General features: G+C 45.9%; 1 protein-coding gene across 1 annotated transcript in view; it reads left to right on the forward strand.

Annotated features, from left to right (window-relative positions):
- Positions 1–13,975, forward strand: part of AKAP12 (A-kinase anchoring protein 12) — a 561,266-nt gene that overhangs the window by 102,397 nt on the left and 444,894 nt on the right. The gene's annotated exons all lie outside the window — the stretch shown is intronic.

Raw genomic sequence — 13,975 nt, forward strand, 5'->3', positions numbered from 1 at the left:
CTGGAACCCGCTGCCCATCTCAATCCAAGCCAGCCCAAATGCGCATCTCTTAAAAGCTCAGCTTAAACTTCACTTACTTGCTGCAGAGGGAGCTCCATCTGCCCTTCTTCCCCGTCCTCGCTACCTGACCCCACCAATCCCTCCAGTGAGCCTTAATAATGTAAATTTGTATATTTTTTATAGTACTGCTTTTTAGTTTGAAGCACCCCCCCCCTCAGGTTAAGTTTACTTTTGTAAGTCACCCGTTTTCATATATATATATATATATATATATATATATATATATATATATATATATATATATATATATATATTTATATTGTTCTGCTTGTTTTGTATTGTCCCTGGTATATTTTTCTTTCACCCTTATAAACTGGCTCACCACTTCGTATCATCTTTGTGCTATTGTCAGGGGGTGGATTGGCCCACAGTGAACTCTGGAGATTTTCTGGTTGGTGCCTGCAGCAGTGGCCTCTTTTGTGCAAGTACCCTGGTTTTCTGCTCATCTAACCTCTCTTTCATGGGACCCTCCCCTTGCCTTCCACCTACCCTCATTCCCCACATCTCTTGGAAGTAAAGGTTTTTTTGTATAAATCCTCCAGTATTTTTTTCCTCACTCTTGACAAATTTTATATGTCTGTTTTTTGTTATATTTGAATTTTTTTGTTATCCATATATAGGGGCAATAGAGGGGTTGGAGCAACTAACACACAGTGTAATATAGGGCCATTTTGAAAAACATGTCCAGGACGACTTTTGGTTCCCAGTCCAAACACCTGGCTATTTTACAGGCAACCTTCGTGAGAATAGTCTGCCGCCTGTAAAGATGTTATTGCAAGTCATTTCTGATTAAATTGAAAATCTTCCAATAAATACAAATAACTACATACATACATAAATAAATAATCAAATACGAACAAGGAATGCTTAATCCCTTTGTATAAGTACTCTTTTAGGATTTTAGATCCCGAGCCAGGTGCCTTTGTTGCACAGAGGACAATAAACTTCCCATAATGTTCACAAACATTCTGTACACTGCCCTTGGGGTCTTTGGTGTGGGCACGGAATACGTATTGAGATTAATGAGGTTCGCTGTATCATATGGCTCGCTGCAACCTCAATGATAAAACCAAGGAAACACTGGTGTCGCGGGGGCCACGCAGCCACATGTCCTGGGGCAGGGCCCCCTGGCCCTCGGACTTCAAAAAGAAATATTTTTTAAAAAAGACCCTCACATTCATAAAGAAATGATTTCCGAAGTCCGAAGGCTCTCCTTCCAGAGAGGCACCCACACCACAAATCTCCAGCCGTTCCGTCTCTCTGTGGCAGGCAGTAAAATGTTCCTCGGTCCAGTTCTGTCACTCGCGGCGCTATTTGAGAGGAAGCCAGCTTTCGCATATCTTGCATTGCTCTCTGCAGTTTCTTCTCCTGGGAAGAGGGTTAGCGGGTCCTGGCACCCCCAACCTCCCTCAGCACCCGATTCCTTGCACAGTTTGAAGAGCACGTGCCAGCAATGCTGATCCCCCCTTCCTAGTTGGTGAAATAAAAGTGCCCTCGGGAGCGTGCGGTTGGCCAACAGTTGCACGCACTTGATCACAGTGTTTAACCTTTGAGGGACTTGTGCTTCTCTTGTTGTCTGTCTGATGTCCAAAGAAGGGACTCCAGGGTGACCTGTCCTGCACTTTTACTGTAAAAGACGTTTAGGGAGGAGCGACCCACTTTCTTGGATGTTACCTGGGGTGCTTGATAATTTACAGGCCATGACTGGGAGCGGGCTTTATTTAGACAGCACTGAAAGACATTTGAGCGGTTTGAAAATACACTAGAAAACCAACTAACTTTCCAGAAGTGCCCACGATTCTATCACTTTGGGTGCGATTCGGAACATGTTTTTCATCAGGTGTAACTCGAATGTAGGGGGTCGAACATAAGGGCGTGTGCTTGGAGAGTACTCCAGTTCAGAAGGACTTCTGCAGCATAATATCAGCTGTGATGCTGGTAGAGTTCGTTCCTTTATTTAATTGCAGTAGATTTAGGCACGATGCCGTATAGCGCCTAGACGCCCCGGCGTTCCTGGGAGAGTTTAAGAAGTTGCAGCAAACCCAAGCACGCAGGGAGGCTGGAGGAGATCAGAGAACTTCATTCAAAAGGATCGCCTTGACAGCAAAACCGAGTGGTGGACTGACCCAGCAGGGCTGGGGCAGAGTCAGCCGCATGTCAAGAGGCAGGGCTGCCTTTCTGCAGGAAAAACAAACTGCTGTGTACCATGTAGGCATGCATTCCTCCGGCAGGAGATGTGAGCACAAGACCCGTTTTGGCGTAAAATCCTGGTAGAAGCCTTTTCCAGTGAGCCTGGAAGGGGGAGGTATGCATACGTGGGGTTTCTCCCCCGCCCGGCCACGCACAAGGTTCTCCAAGAAGACACACATTTCATACACATAGAAACATGGACACGCGAAGTAACATGAATAAAAACATACACTATCTATTCAAAAATACAAATGACAGGGCAATCCGAATTGGTACGTCAAGTGGCCATGAAGTTCTGTTCACCTATTCGCACCCCCCAACAAGAGAGCAGGCACCACAGTGGTCGCCGTAAACAGGCCCATGCCCACCTCTCGGGAGTGTTAATTCACCACTACTCCAGCCCCCTTTCCCACACCACAGCTTTCACTTGACCCTCTGGGATTCGCCCATTGGCAGAGGCTGAAGAGAGCAGTAACTAATGGGAACTGGGTGTCAATACTTTGAACAGTTCACTACATTTTACAAACGATTTCCGGAATCCAGAACTGTTCTTTTTGACCTTTGGAATATACCTCCGTGTTTAATCTCTTCATTTGGGTGCAGGAAGACCGTGCATACGCCATTCTCCAATGCTCGAAAAAGAAAAGAGCCATACCACCAGTTCCATCTAAGCGCATATCTGTTTTCCCAGCCCCTTTGGTCATTTACCCCATGCCTCCAAATCCCTTAACACCTGTTTTTATTCCATGGTAGCAAGCCCCACGGGAACACATTCCGGAGTCACAGTTCCACTCCTTCTCTTTTACACTGCAACCTCTGCCATGTGGCCCTACAAGCTCGCCCCACCGCTCCCCGGCAGAGGTACATGTGTGGGACATGCGTTGTTGCAGGGATTGTGCCCTAAATTGTAATGGTAATGGTCATCCATGTCCAGGTTAAGCAGGCATGATATGTGTTATTATTAACTTGACAGGCGTTTTGGTTCAGCCAGTCTAGTCATTTTTTACTTTGGCTGGACTTTTTTTTAACTGGGCATCTCTGATAAAGCAGTCTTGCTAAGTGTAATTACCTGGCTAGACTGGCATTTGAGTGCTCATCTCGGGAGGATAGCTCAGGGGCAATGTGCTCGCCTTGGAAGCATGACTATGCAGAGCAACAGAGGTTTGATCCCCGGGTCCGCGTTTAGAAACCTCTGGGTTTTAAGCGCGTTATAAATGACCAATTACAATTAATGTGGCATGGCATGTTTACTGCAGTATGTTTGTCACATGTCTAGACTAGTCTACATTGTGCAGCCAGTTGGACATGTTTTCATTGTGGCATGTCATTTTTAACAGCAAAGCTTTAAATTAATTAAAGCATTAATGTTCCTGTGCCCTGTTGGCGACTTGCACGTATTGCATTTTTGGATTGGTGTTACCCTACAAAACAGTTGCAAACGCTCTGGCTTTTTTAGTCCATGTTTCTCAGAAAATGTGCTGTTTAATGCATTAAAACACATATTCATATCTTTCTCCTAGTGCAGTGTGCAGCATGCCCCTGCAGGAGTATGATCGGGTGTACTGCGCAAGCGTGCATTCTAGGCCGGCCCAGAGTATGGGGCAACCCGTGATTTGTTGCTGAGGTGGTTGGGGGGGCACCCCTCAGCATGGTTTGCAGGGGGCCCCCACATTTTGTGCTGCGCCTCTGCAAGGAAATCACCTATTGCAGTTTGCATAACGACCTACTCTCCAATATCATTATTCTCCGCACAGCCCCGATACCTATGCCTGTTTCACTGGATTCAGGACATAAGCAGACAGATGGCAAGCGGCCCCTTGCCGGGTGCCTCCAGGCTTCATTTGCATTCCTTGCCTTGGGGTATTGGATGTCTGACATTAATTACAGAACAAATAAAACTACTAGTCAGACTGTTAAAAGGAATGACAGCCCTGGATGAAACGCTCATCTGACATGGGTTAATTTAATCTCTGCAGGCAGACGTTTCACATTCACGCTTGTTTAGCAAGGAGCAGCTTCCATTAGCTTTATGGACGAAAAGCAAAAGCCCCGAATGCCTTCCCTAATATAATAATAATAATTTGGCATTTATATAGCGCTACAAACCCTCAGGTATCTGAGCGCTGCTTATTATTACCCATGGAGTGTGGTGCTCATTTATCGACCTCGGAAGGATGAAAGGCTGAGTTTGGCCCTGCCGGGATTCACAGATGTCAAAGTGTCCGCTCTACTCCCTGTGCCACTTGACCAGCCACTATAGACTCTCTGTCCCTTAAAACACGACCTGGTGGTTCAGATAGGAGGTGAAACATTCATTATTCAAGAGTTCTTCCCATTGCTTGGAATGTTAAATGTGTGATTGGTGGTGTCCCCCGGGCATAGAGAACTGCAACAGGAGAAACTACGTGTCCCCCCCCCCCCCGAGAAAACGCATTTAGAGTGTGTTGGTGGCAAGGTCCTTGGTCCCAGTGGCGTCCTTAGGTTGATTGAGGGCTATGGATTTCCTCATTTATTGCGTGGCTTTTGGTGGTGGACCGGTTTTAAGGAAGATAGTATTTTTAATAATGGTGGGAAGGTGATAATAATGAACGATGATAACACCCAATTATTGCTCATATTGGCTTTATCAAAGAAGAGCAGGTTTTGCATGTAGTGTGCTGATGGCACTGGACTAGGCTTTACATGATCTAGACTTGTAGTTTCCTGGGCCACACTGACGTAGCTGCCAAGTTGCCCTGCGTTACGCATGACACCTCGAGCCAGTCCTGTCTTTTCCCATTGCATGCTGGCACTTGTAATTTCCTTTTGGGCCTACATATCCCAGCATGTAATAGTGTGATAGGAAAAACAGGACTGGCTTGAGGTGGCATGTATGACACAAGGCAACTTGGCAGCTATGCTGACTGAAGAGCGCTGCAGTCCTGTTTGTGCTGCCAGGAATGTGTGAACTGTCCTGTCTTTGTTTTTATTACTGTAGCATGAGAGGCACCCGGGCAGATCTTGCAGCACATTTTGTGCACCTTTTCCTTAGTTTTCCAGCGGATTCATGCAGGTTTCCTTCAATTACATTTTCTGTAGCAGGATTAGCAGTGAATCAATTGTCACTTTTTGTCCGATTTCATTTTCTTTTCTCTGATATGTGCAATCCTGTTTAGTTTGGACCAGACATCTTTATGAAGAAACCTCTGGAGTTCATCCTAGTGATAGAGGTGGACCTGGTTGAATGCAAGCTGAGGTCAAAGTCTGCTTGGGCCACTTTCCTCAAATCCCTCATTAAGACTCTGGTGAGACTGTTCACCAGTGTGGGATACATGTTGTTCCTGTGCGTGAAATCCTGCATGTTAGTAGGCAATCTGACCATGAATTGGGTATTATTTCTAAGTATTGGATGCCAGTGATTAGAAGGAAAACTGAATCCAACACCCGAGTTGCTTTGTGAATAGGAGTTTTCATGTGTTAAACAAATCCTGAGTTCCATGTTCCCAAGCATTTCGTTGGCCCATTTCTTCCTTGTCTTACAACCCATACATAGAATTCAGCCATGCAGGTGATGATAGGATGGTTTGCAGGCATAGATTCCATTTTAAGAAGCTACCTGAAAAATGAAGTGTCAGACCTTGTGCGCCGTTGATTATTCTTAATGTAATGGTTGTTTGGGCTGAAGGCATACAATATATTCAAAAGTGGTTGTGGGAGCTCTCTGAATTGTCAAATTTCTATTTTCTATGCATGTCTTGTTGTTCATACGTATCCATTTGTCGGAATCTTGATTGAGTGGTTGGAGAACCTTGTACCAGTAAGACTTAGAATGTTCATTTCCAATTCTTCAATCAGGTTGTGTACTCCAAAGGACTATTTTGCCATTGAAACCTCCTGGATAAGGCTGAGATTGTAAGATGACAACTCAGTACCATTTCTGTTTGTGGGCCATTTGCTGTTGGTGGCACCAATACCTTGAAGAGCAACTTGGTGGGTGGTTGCCTTTGGAAGTCTGGAGGGTGAAGGGACTCTATCAGATGGGATACTATGATTTTGTGGTTGACTGCTAACGTATTGGTTGCAGCCAGATGAGAAGAGCAGATTGTATTGTTAGAGTCTGTCCAAAGGGGGTTTGCGCTGTCCAAGTGTAGGAACAAGGCTTTTGCCTTGAAGGCATGAGTAATTGGACCATGCCTTTCCTGATAGGCTGCAAGACTCAGGGTAGTTTGATGGTTGTTTTCTCTGGTGACTCTGTCTTATGCTGTATCTAAAGTGACCTTTGAGATTCCAACCGGCAGTGGTCGAATGGCCCTTTGCTCTGAGCTGGTTGAATGCTAGTAGAGGTGTTCCTTGAATGACTGCCAGATCTTGTTAAACTCGACAGTCAGGATCTTCTGAATTTGATATTTACATGCTCATTTCTGCTGGTCCTGGGGTGCTTGTTTGATCCTTAGGAACCTGTTAACCTCTGGACCTACTTTTAGATGATCAAGACGTGTCAAGGAGCACCTAATGAGTCTTTGTTGTCTTGTTGAGTAGCGAGAGGAGCAATACAATGGGATCACCACACTTTGAGGTCTCCTGGCATCTGGAAAGCTGAGTTGTTAGCAGGTGGGTTATAGATGTGTTTTTCCATTTGTATCAATTCTCCTGTAAAAGGTGAGATCCTCGATTAAGGTTTCGGGACATTTGGCCAGAAACCTTCTCTTGATTTTCTTTTTGGTATTGTTTGATGGAAGGCTCTTGGGGATAGCTGATCTCCCACCTATGAACTCACATTCTCTGCAAGGTGTCCATAGCCCTGTAGGTGGCATTTCTAGGATATATTTTGTGAATATTTGCGTGTGTTTATAGTCACTGGAAAACACTTTACTGGGAGTTAATATTAACTAATTTATTTCAACACATCTCTTGAAATTCAGCGGGTGGGGAAAGTGATGACCATCTTAAAAAAGTGTGACCTTGCCCCTGTAGATGTCTCCCATGATGTAATTGTATAGTTCATTGTGAATCGCTTCTGTTGCCTCATGGGCTGCTGCGCAGCGGGGCTCGGGTGAATGCTGAGTTAAGATCGTCATCACTTTCCACACCAGCTGAATTTCAAAGGTTGTTTTTGTTGCGATGAATCAGCTCACCATAACTCTTTTAACTCAAGCTTTTGTCAGTGAATTTCAAGGGTTTTGCATTGCCATATTATCTACGGGGCCCATAGCCATGACCTTCAGCTGTCGCCACTGCCCATGTTGCAACAATAACATCCAGCGGCCTCAGGCTCCACTAGACTTCGGTGACTGCCAGTGTCCCCTGCCAATGTAGTAGTTCACAACTCCCTGCAAGTTTATAAGACTTTGGCTAAGCCCCAGTGGTCCACAGCTTTTATTATGTTTCCCAATTTGTTGTTCTGCCGATATATTTATCAGGTCAACAATGAATAACTTCTTTAATGGCATCCTTCCTACCCACAGAAAATATTTGTGCGATAAGATAGTGTGATTCACGCAGTAAAGTAACATTTTCCGATTACCGGGGTAAAGGAAACATGCTCGAGAACTAAAAAGTCTGCCCTTTCCGCAGTGGCTCACCATGTACCCCCTCCTCTTTTCGATGTCCCACACTCCCATTCCATGTGTATTTTCGCCTTGACCCTCGGCCACTACCCCTCTTCACTTTCTGGTTTGTGTGACGCATTTCTTTCCTAATCGCGGCTTACAGTGTTACTGTGGTAATTTCACGAGATTCCTGCGGGATTTCACAGATAAGCCGAACACGTTCTCCCCCAGTCTCCCCAGCCCACCACAACCCCCCCGCCCATTGCACATGTTCTCCTCTTTTGCCCTTCCCCATCTTTAGCCTTGTCTTAATACACCCAGTTTAATACTGCTCAGTGCCGCTCCTGTAGTGTCTATGAATTTGACATTTTTTGCAACATGGCTTCGGTCGCCCAACAGATGTGGTACTTATTTATCGACTCTGGAAGTGTGAAAGGCTAAGTAGAACCTTAGGATTTAGACTTACGACCTGCAGTTTGTAAGTAGATCACTACAGTAGTTGCAGCAACTCACAGAGCTATTCTTACAGATAAGGCATCTAAAGCTTGCGATTCACAAGGCAAGAAATCTTGCCAAATGGATGGTCTAGTTCATCTCCCACAAAGGCTGCAGCATTTATGGTCAGCTGTAATGTATGCATGGGGGAGGAGGAGGTGGAGAGAAAAGGATTGTCTTTCCCCTGCGTAAGAAATATGTTGCTTTGTGCTTCAATGGGGCTAAAAGTAGCGGAACAGTAGCTTGTGATGGCAAAGGACCTCACTAGAGCTGGAGGCAGATCTATGGCTTTAGAGTTTTTTGCACTTAGAGATCAGGGACAAAGTACTTGATGTTCATTTTGATAAGGAAAAAAAACACTTGCCCTCCGCCAATGATAAGGTGCGTTAACTGCACAAAGCAGGTACTATGTCTTTGTGTTCCATTTTCACATCTTTTAATCAGTCCAAGGTTTGCAAATGTAGACAACAGGTAGAGCCAAACCCATGACTTTTTAAACTTCCTAGGCATTTCTCAACCCAAGAACCCAAGGAGTCTTCTGTTTCTGAATTCTACATTACCTGACAACAATAGTTCATTGGTGAGATGTTTTAAGGGGTGGTTTTGCTGAGCTCTGATCACTAATCGGATGCTTACTCTTATCCCATACTTCTTTTCGTTTCTTCAAATGTAAGATGGATATTAAACATTGCCAGTAGGTTTTACCTGCTGTTTCTATGCCAACGACACCCAGATCCTGTTGCAACTGATGGGGAGACCAGGTGCCATCACGGTTTAGGCAGTTATTTTTATATCAGCCAGAAGTGGGCTGAGTGGTACTACTTGGCAACTTCAATACCTCCGAGAGCAAAGTGATGATGAGATGGACAAGTTGGACCTCTGGACCCAGATCTTAGGCCATGTTCACAGAAAGTGTCTCCAATCCCAATGAACCCAGTAAGACACCTGCTGTATTTGTGAATTCTACACAGACAGGTGGAACTAAAATGTTTGCCATAGACGATGAAAGCAATACAAAAGTTACCAAAGAATAGGTGCAGCTTTTAAGAATAGTTAGTACGAGGTAATGCACAAAGTGTGCCAAACAATGACAGATGGATCCAACGACGTAGGGTTTTAAAGAACCAAATGAATGAGTAAATCAGTGCACACAGGCTGGTTTTCACAAGAACATGGAAGTGGCAGACCTCTAATAGCAGATTGTGTGCATTTTGGGCTAGTAAGCGCACTTTTATTTGCGCTTAAAGTACACTCATCAGTGGGTAGCTTTTAGCACTCAGAAGACTCTATACAATATATTCAGTGTGGCCCTTACTGAGAAGGACCTTTGTTAGAGCTGTCTTAGGTTGGCTGGGTCCCTCCAGCAAATGTTGTGGGTTTGCCCAAAAATCGCATGCTTCTGCGCGGACATGTTATCGAGAGACTCTCTAGTATTCAGTTCCGGTTTACTTTTGGAGTTTGGTATATCATTGCGTTAGTGGTTGCCAAATCAAAATTGTATGGTTCTGTAAATGTAAGACAACTCCAATTGTCGAGGTGTGGGTGGAGTCCCTACTGCTCCTATCTAGGTTGCAGAAGGTACAAATTAACGGTAATGCTACATTGGTTGGGGTTAGACAGATTTGTTGACGCTTGTTAGATCTATGTGGGTGGTAGTGTATGAGGTTTGAGGTGGTAACTGATAATCTCTTTGATGCAACCTACCTTGAAAGCTCCTTTTGTTTCTATCTCCATTTCCTCCGTGCAGCTTAGAGTAGTGTACACCCCTGTGCACGTCTCCCTGTTGTGCTTTCTGCCCTTGGTGGGAAAATCACTGGAAGGTTGCACTGGTTGTTGTCTTGACCTAAATATCTGATTTTGTGACAGTTTCTATGTGTTCATGTTTGCTTTTCTATCCTATTCAAGGCTCAAATTAGGATTGGATAAGTAGGAGCTACAAGCAGCTCCTGGGTATCCAGCAGTAACTGTTCACCAAGAGCTACCACTGGGGAACGAGGAGCTAGTACATAGCGTTACGCCAATCTATCTTCCACATAAAATGCAAACATAATTGTATCCATTATTTATGACTCCTTATGTTTTAGATGTCATATATAAGTGGCCTAATGTTTATTCATAGATTGTCCCAAATGCACCAAGTTAAATTCCCATAGTTGTGTTTGTTCAGCATCAGTTGGGCTGGGGACCCAACGGTAGCTCCTCGCAACTGTTGGTGTTAAGCTAGGAAGGCTTTACTGGTCTATAAGCAGGAGCTAAATAGCACCCAGCGCCCCTCATTTACAAACCCTGCTGTTGCATTCCTTTCCTGAATCAAATATTGAAGTAAAAAAACAACCATGCCGGGACGGAACGGCACGTAGAATTCAACACACAGACAGGTGGAATCAAAAATATAGTTTCCACAAAACAGGACTAGGTGTGGAGATCCACGCAGTTATGCTCATCACCTACAAATGCGAACTTGAAAGATTGCCCGGAGATCATAGACACCCGAAGAGCTAAAGTAACCATAGAGACCACCATCGCTCCTCTTCGCATCCGCGCTGCACCCACCATCGCCAGTTTCAGAAAGAGCCTCAACACACGCCTGTTTCCCCGCACATAACTCTGCCCTCCACATCCCCTTCTACCGCTTGTCTACCCTAATCTTCCCCTCCGATCCTGAAAACACTTTGCAACTTCACTTTCACGTCCCACATTTTCAACCTTTGAACTCTGTAAAGCCTGCAAGACCCTCTGGTTGGGGCCAGCGCTTAACAAAAATGACAAATAAAATAATGAATAAATGAAATAACTTCAGGGGAGAAGTTCAATGCATACATGATCAGAACATTCCATGAAAACCATGACTGCTCAAGAAATGCATCATGCGCACCTTCCTTGCACCACGAACATTGACAGCAAACAATGAACAATGCAATCAGTGTGTGACACTTAAGGTGGACAGGACGGGGGCCCTGAGAAGGAAGAGGGCGGGCGAGAGGGAGCAGCAGGGGCTCCTCAGACGCACAGGCGTCGGGTTGGATACACATAAAGCAGCTATTGCCGAGAGGTGGCCATGCAATGAAAACACATAATACACCCCAATAGCAAAAGCGTCCAGAGGAGAGCAGGCATTGCTGTGCTGCAGAGAGGGGGTCGTGCAACAGCAAAGGACAGTGACAGCGGCATTTTTTTTGTACCGGTGCCGCTTCTCCTTTCCACTGCTTTGGCTTCTGTGTTAACCCCTGCATTTGAGATATTTTTTCTTTCCGTTCATTTTTCCTCTGCCTGCACGCATCCAAACTCCCCCTCCCCCACACTCAAGAGCCCACTACCCCCTCTTGCATCTCCAGTCTTACTTTTAACAGCTTTCTCGTCAAAATCGACTTTCCCCATCTTCTCAAATTGGGCATTAAATGAGAAAAAAAAACATTTTCTCGGACCCTTCTTTTCGAGGTTCATCTGCACGTTATTACCTTATGAAGCATTTCGTTTGGTTTTTAAATGGCCATCGACGGTGATTTGAGGATTCTAGGAGCGGAGGTTGTTTAGGCTGGTACCAGCTATTGAGAAATACGGATAATGGGGCCGTTTCTAAGCCAGTTACCCCGTGTTTGTAATCTGCACACGCAGTCTCCTCATTGGCTGTGCTGGCTGGCGGCACCTAACAGCCGCTCTCCTCACACTCTGGGCACAGAGGTCGCCGGGGGATGCGGATTCGTTGAAACACATTTTGTCTGCATTGCCATTGGCTCAGCGGATGCCAATAATGAAATGTCAGGACCTGATTGATTTTCTGTGGACATAAAGACAAACACACACGCCCTCGACATTCAGGGGTTAAAATGCCTCCTCTACGGACAGGAGCCAGGCTGTCAGTAAGGCACGCGTGACTTGTATGTAGCCCACTGGAATTGTACACCAGGACCGCGTGTATTGCCAGGAATGTCTTGTTATTCATTAATGGCTGAGATGTAGTGGCCCTTTACCTTGGAAGGCAGTCATTGGTGTGTAAGGCGTGAAGAGAAGCTATGTGCTGTCGATGCCGACGGTCCTCGGCACGTGACTATTCATGACCCTTAATGACCGCGTGCAGCACACGAGCCCGGGCTCGCCCGCCACCTTATCAGGGGGGCAGTGGGTCCTTCGTGTCTCCTGGGTGTAGCGCGGCTACAGAACGTATTGCCTCGTACACGCCCACTGCTGCTAGACGTGCTTAATCGCCTGCTGTGCACGGTTCCTCCGTCAGCAGAACAGCTCTATCAGGGGACGTATGATGAAATGCGCTGTAATACAGGAGCACAGCTCAAGCAACCCGGGGAATTTTTCATCCATTATCACGTGGTATTTTAGCACTTTGTTTTTAATATGCGGTATGGGCTGCTGGAGGGCGCAGGTAGGGTGTTCCGGGACCACATTAAGTGATCACACACCTCTTTGTATTTAAATAAGTAGAGAGCAGGTGTTTGCCGCTGGAATCAGATCTATGTGATCACTGCGTCACCCATATTGTCGACTTTTAAAAAGCTGACTTCCATTAGGACGCGGTGCAGTGATCCCATGCATCACTGGGCCCCGCATCCCCCTACACTTCTCCCCACCTACCTTTTCGGCGGCGCACACAGAAGTGTGCCGCCAGCTCAACTGTATCCCTGCAGCGTCAGTTCTGTCCCGCTAACGTGGGTTTGAACTGGTGCTGCAGGGCCTTTTTTTCTTTTTTAAAATGTGTGTTTTACTTTTCTCTTTATTGTCTCCCACTAACGTCTATTGGAAGCGGGGGGACACCCCTGCAGCCCCTGCTCCCATTAGTCGGATTCATGGGGGTCGGGATTTTAGTACGGCGCAAAGGCGCCGTATTCGGTATAGGCAACATTGTTAAGTAGCAGCATTTGTACAAACCCCTGGAATCCTGGAATCCTGCCACAGAGAGGTCAGAATAACTGAAAAGCAGTTTAAATGTATCCGGGAATTGAGAGATCTTCAAGCCATCGATTTTCTGCAACCAGTCTGCTGTTTCCCAAAAGAACTGTAAAGCACCGAAATGCTCGGCAATTACCCTCTGAAAAAGGTTACGTCATCCCCACATAGGCTTTACTGCCTTACTTTGTGTCGGTGCCTCTCTCTCTCTCTCTCTCTCTCTCTCTCTCTCTCTCTCTCTCTCTCTCTCTCTCTCTCTCTCTCTCTCTCTCTCTCTCTCTCTCTCTCTCTCTCTCTCTCTCTCTCTCTCTCTCTCTCTCTCTCTCTCTCTCTCTCTCTCTCTCTCTCTCTCTCTCTCTCTCTCTCTCTCTCTCTCTCTCTCTCTCTCTCTCTCTCTCTCTCTCTCTCTCTCTCTCTCTCTCTCTCTCTCTCTCTCTCTCTCTCTCCAGAGCAATTAGTCCCATTTACGGACGTTCTTGTTTCTTCTTTAGCAAAAGAGGTGCCCCCTGGCACGAGTCCAGCATGTAGAAATGTCCAAGTGCAAGGCGCAGTCGATGACGTGGCTTGTGGGCGAATGAGGAAACTTACACCAGAGGGGACTTCTCTGGAGTAAAGCGGGTCTAACGTGGGAGCAGTCCTATTTCCTTACTTGCCCATTTTCTTTCCTGGGCATCAGCTGCGTGCCTGGTGATTCCTACCTCTCAACTCACATGCTTTTGGTGGGCATCGTTTGCCATGACGCTAGCTCACTAACCCGCTAAGCCCCTTACCCACCTAAAGACATCAACTCGATCGCACCAGCT

The sequence above is a fragment of the Ambystoma mexicanum genome, chromosome 4q (assembly GCF_040938575.1).
Source record: "Ambystoma mexicanum isolate Mex_15411 chromosome 4q, UKY_AmexF1_1, whole genome shotgun sequence".
Classification (NCBI taxonomy): domain Eukaryota; kingdom Metazoa; phylum Chordata; class Amphibia; order Caudata; family Ambystomatidae; genus Ambystoma; species Ambystoma mexicanum.